The sequence below is a fragment of the Trachurus japonicus genome, chromosome 13 (assembly GCF_045865225.1).
Source record: "Trachurus japonicus isolate A0001 chromosome 13, Traja_1.0".
In the NCBI taxonomy this organism is placed as follows: Eukaryota; Metazoa; Chordata; class Actinopteri; order Carangiformes; family Carangidae; genus Trachurus; species Trachurus japonicus.
This window is the reverse complement of record NC_140919.1, coordinates 4511322-4517321: the sequence shown is the minus strand read 5'-3', so window position 1 is coordinate 4517321 and position 6000 is coordinate 4511322.

Here is a 6000-nt window from a genome sequence, read left to right as displayed (position 1 = left end):
GCATGCAGATGAGCTTCACCGAGACAGTTTCTGACAGTTTGTGCAGAAACTTTTGGGTTATTCAAAGTGATTGTTGCAACAGCTGTCTGGGTGGCTGGTCTCAGACCATCTTGGAGGTGAACATGCTGGATGTGGAGGTCCCAGGCTGACGTGGTTACACGTGGTCTGCTGTTGTGAGGCCGGTTGGCTGTACTGCCAAATTCTCTGAAAGGCCTTTGGAGACGGCTAAGGCAACAGGTCTGGTGAACATTCCTGCAGTCAGCATGCCAGCTGCACACTCCTTCAACACCAGTGACATCTGTGGCATTATGCTGTGTGATAAACTGCACATTTTAGAGTGGCCTTTCATTGTGACCAGCCTAATGCACACCTGTGCAATAATCGTGCTGTCTACTCAGCATCTTGATGTGCCACACCTGTGAGGTGGATGGATTATCTCAGCTCACTAACTAACTATTTAGATAGATTTGTGAACAATATTTGAGAGAAATAGGCCTTTTGTGTACATAGAAAACGTTTTAGCTCATGAAAAATGAGAGCAAATATTTGGAGCCGTGTCTCGTCAAAATTAATGTGATGTGACTGGCGGCTGGCCTGTGTATGAAAGGCTGGATGGCTTTTAAATTGAAGAGCCAGATACAGGAAGTCGTGACACTCACTGTTAGTTTTATTTATTTTTTAACACGGAGTGTCCCTTTGACATCGCGGTGAGACAGTTGAGTTAACATTTAATAGCCATCCATATAATATGGGATCATTTTTGAAAAGAAGAAGGACGACCACAAGAGGGTCACATGCAAACTCACATATCGCTCCTCCACGACGAACATGATGTACCACCTTAAACATTTAAGTAGCCTAGCTACGTTTGAAAGCAGAGCTAAATAATACATTTGAATATGTTTATATGCACTAGTATTAGACTATCCCTGTGTACTGGGGAAGCTAAATGATCCAGCTCACTGTGTTTTACTTAGGCCCCGTTTATACGTACCCGGTTATTTTTAAAAACGGAGACATTAACCATCGTTTGCACCCTCCGTTTACACGCAAACGGAGAATTTGCCCCTGAAAACGATGCTTTTTAAAAACTCCGGCCAGAGTGGAGATTTTGGAAAACTCTGTTTTCACGTTTGCATGTCAACAGAGAAAAACAGAGATTTGGGTAACCGACGTCAGACTCTGACGTCTACCCGTAACCATATTACATAAATAAATAATAATAATGATAAAATGTAATGCAGACTGATGTGTTCATTGTAAAACATGTATTTATTGATGTAACATTAAATGGGGTGATTTCTGTACAGAGTCCCGAGGCAGCGCTGCTCTTCTGTCCAGTAACAGTTAACACACATGAAGCCTCACTTTTCATTCAAATAAACTGCTACTGCCACAATTGTTAGATTTCATTAATGAGACCAACATTTATCTCCTAAAAATTATTTAACCAGCCGGTGGTAAACCTCTAAAAACCTGCGTAAGTTAATCAGCGATCGTTTTGTCCCCCGGGAGGATGACAGAGGCTGGCCGACCGAGCAGCACTGCAGACCGGCTGCTGTCTCTGTGATGTCACGGTCGTCGCTCCACAGGTGGAGCTTCACTTATCCGAAAAAAAAAAAAAAAAGCTTCACCTCTCCAAGAAACATCGGAGCAAACTTCTAACCAGCCTCATCTGGATAAACTGGCCGTAGATTTGGCATCTAAACAGTTACTTTCTCGCATGAAGAAATATTAAAACTTTACACACAAGGAGGGCAAGTGACGTTGTTGTTGTTGTTGCTGTTGCTATCAGGTTGCTAGCATAGACTGTAAAAAGAATGGACGTAGCGTCCGTGACGTCACCCATTGGTTTGGGGGAGTCTGTTTTGTGCCGCTACTACGGGGGTTTGAACCGCGCCATGTTGGATTCTACGTTTCCGCACCCTAATTGGCCAGAATTTTAACCTAATAACAGTAAAACGGTAGAGTTTTAAAAAAATTCACCCCCCGGGGGTAGAAACTATAGATTGAGACCAAAAAAATAAAATGTACCAGGCTGTAAATATGTTTTTTTAAGCTGTAAAGTCGGCTATTTTAACATAGGGGTCTATGGAGAGTTGCTCCCTTCCGGTACCAGCCCCCAGAGGAAGCCGAGGGGATTGCAGTTTTTTGAACGCGTAAGTGAGCTTCACTTCTCAGACCGACAATTGCCCCCTTGGTTGCTATGCGGGATCATGTGCGGGATTCTGATTGGCTAACGTGGGCTTGAGCTCTTCACTACACTGCCACCTACAGGTTTGGCATGCTCTTGACAGCATATATACACGGGTTAGTGTAAACTAAACGTTTTCTGAAAACAGACTGGTGTGCACGCAGTTTTTTTTGTAAACGGAGCGGGTGAAATGTCCGTTTATGAAAATAGCCGGGCACGTGCAAATGAGTCTTAATGTGTGAATCTCTCTACAGGCACATCCACTTTACTGCGGAGAAGACACAGCTCCCTCCACCTCCACCCATAGACTGTAAAAAGAACGGCCGTAGCACCGTGACGTCACCCATTGGTTTGGGTGAGTCTGTTTTGTGCCGCTACTACGGGGGTTTGAACCGCGCCATGTTGGATTCTACTTGCCATATTTGGAGAGGTGTGGCCGTTAGCCGGCCGAGAACCCGCCCACTGGCCTTGAAGCAGTGGTTTCCGGACCTGTCACTCAACGTTTCCACGCCCTAACTGGCCAGAATTTTAAACCTAATAATAGTAAAACGGTAGAGTTTTTTAAAAAATCACCCCCCTCAGAGTGTGTGCGGGGGTAGAAACTATCGGTTGAGACCAAAAAAATAAAATGTACCAGGCTGTAAATATGTTTTTTTAAGGTGTAAAGTCGGCTATTTTAACATGGGGCTCAATTGGAGTTGCTCCCTTCTGGAGCCAGCCCCCAGCGACAGCCGAGGGGATTGCAGTTTTTTGAACGCGGAAGTGAGTTTAACATAACACAGAAGCTCGTTATGAAAACCCCTCTTTCTGATAAAAAGAAAAGAGGCATCACGGACAAAATAGCAATTTCATTGCACTCGACGTGAGACCAGTGAACATGGTCAGCGGTGAAGGTTTTAAACAACTGGTTAAGCATATAAAGGCATTCATATGTGATGCACCTGCAAGAGCATTTTTGAAGTGCATAAAAAACTGCAACAGTTACCATTCGTGTGAGCAATGCACAATAAAAGGCACCTAAGGAAGGAATTGTTGTACTTGGTGCCAAAGAACCAGGTGTCATTGAAAGGACTGAACAGGAATTCCGTGGAAGGATCATCAAGTTCAGAAATCAGAGACACAACTGACTCCTCAGAGACACAACTCCAAGAGAAGAAAGAAAAATCAACAGGAAAAAAAAAAATGAAATGAAACAACACAAAAGACACAAATTACAAAAGAATGGCAAGCGACCAGCCGAATGAAATATATTTCCATCATTTCTCAGACATCACTACAAGTGCTGGTGGGACCAAGTACTTCACAGGCAGCTTTCAACAACAGACAAAGATGATTTGATTTGTCTGTTTTAAACCAGCAGTATACAACCAACTCAAAGAATGTGAAAGTAAAAAGATTGCTGTGACACTACAGAAAATCAAACTCCAAAACAACAAGTTTCACAGCAACATACAGGAAATTATTTACAGTGACAAATCTGAGTATGTCATCAACCCAGCTGTTGGCTTTGAATACGACACTGAATACAACAACTGCAACAAAATGATAAAAGATGTGCCCAAAGTAAAGGATCTTGAGCAAATAAACGCCATTGCAGGACACAAGTGATGATGAACATTTGACTCGTGCGGTTTGGCCTGTGGCTTTCTCCTCATTGGTTGGTGTGATTGTGTTTCTTTGTCCTGGGGGTGAAGATGTAATTTTAGTTTGAAGTGGTGCTGAGGACTTTACAGTTATTGAAAGTATTGACAATTACCATTACAACTGAAAAAGGTCAAGTCACGAAAGTTGTTCCTGCAGAAGTGCCTGCTGCCAGCACTCGTGCTACACTCCCTGACTTCGACGACCACCTGTGTCTATCTCCTCCCAAAATCTCAAATGTAACTGTGGGGTGTTTTTGTTTGTTTTTGTGTCTGAATTGCTTCTGTGTGTTTTGAGAGCGCTGTGAGCGCTTTGTGTTGGTTACTTTCTTGTTTGAATAAATACCCCTTTGTTATATCCAAAAAACAACAACAAAAAAAAAGTTCAGAAATCCCCACTGACTATGGCAGGAATCTCACGCATCCGTCAGTTTGCATTGGACTATGTGCACCTAGTGTGTCTGGGTGTGGTTAGGAGAATGCTTATTTCATGAGGCAAGGACCTACAACATGCAGATTGTCACTTCAACAAAGGAACAGGATTTCAAATCATCAAACTCTTTGAATGGAGAACTGCCAAGTGTTTGCTGGACAGATGGAAGGCAACAGAATTTAGACAGTTCTTACTTTACACAGGACCACTTGTGTGAAAAGTTGTTTCCCCTGCTGTCTACATGATGTTGAGCATTTCCAGTGTTCCCTGAATGATGTTTCAAGCTTGCCTTTTGAAAATTACCTCCAAACATGTTAGAAAAGTAGAAAAAGCATCCCAAACACCAAAACAAATTGCCTGAGAGTTCTGAAATGTCACGGATAACAGGATACGCATTGCATCTTTCAGCATTCAGAGATTCCTTTAAGACTTTACTATAGATGAACTCATCAGGTCTGTTACACAAATCTGTCTAAGACCTGAAATGATAAACAATGTTTGTCTTTCCTCTGTAGCAGCAAGCACAACTGACCTCCCCAAAAAATAGAAAACAAAGAAGCTCCAGGGGACTTAACTGGACTAACATAGTTTCAAAGGAATTAAGGACCATTCACCCGTATTGCTCTTTTGCTTTTAAAAGGCATACAATTAAGGTTTTTGGCTCAAGTACATCCAGCCCCCACTTCTGGTGTCTTGGTTATTGCACATTTGAGAACTGTCCAGTCACAGACCCTACATCACCACATGGACATTAAAGTTTACTTCAAGGATACAGATACACATGCACTGTTACATAAGAGCAGTTTTCACCCAAAACACACCTTTGCAGATCTGATTAAATCTCAGCTACTTAGATTTCACAGGATCTGCACACGACAGGAGGCAACAGGCTAGGATGGACATCCAAAACTATCACAGAAGGCTTAAACTCTGGGCATTTTAGGGATTTCTCAGACAAAATTACCATTTATTTCTCCTTCCACATGGACACAGTATCCCACTGTACATTAGAGACCTGGTCAAATGTGATTTAGACCACTTTCACAACCACTTTCGGGTTCTCAGGACACAGTCCAGTCCATGGATAATAGGGAAATTGTGATTAAACCAGCCGATAAAGGCAGTATGGTTGTGGTTCTGGATAGGAATACCTGTGGGAGGGAAATAGGCAATTAGAAGATAAAAAAAATATCAAAAATTAAGGAGGCCCATTTACCAGGAGACCAGCAGGTCAAGGAGGTGTTCCAAAAATTTATGAAAAGAAATTAATTAATGCTAAGCAGAAAAACTATTTGATGGGAAACTCAGAGCCCCGGCCCAGATGCTTTTACCTGTTACCTAAGATCCATAAAGACCCCAGTAAATGGAGCAGACCCTTCCCATCGTGTCAGATTGCAGCAGCGAAACTTACAGGTCAGCAGAATTCATTGATTACTTTTTAAATCCACTGGCAAAAAGTCACAAAAGTTTCATCAAGGACGCGTATGATTTTATTGAAAAAATTAAAAATCTGGTCATTCCCCCTCACTCAACTCTTTTCACCATTGATGTGGACAGTCTGTATGCAAATATTGACATTAAGGAGGGCATTCAGGCTGTGAAAGAGGTCTTTCAGAAAAATTACAACAAACACAGGCCAGACAAGGAACTTATGCAGCTGTCTGAAATTAATTTAACAAAAATGATTTTGAGTTATCTGCAAATTAAAGGCACAGCAATGGGAAAGAAGTTCG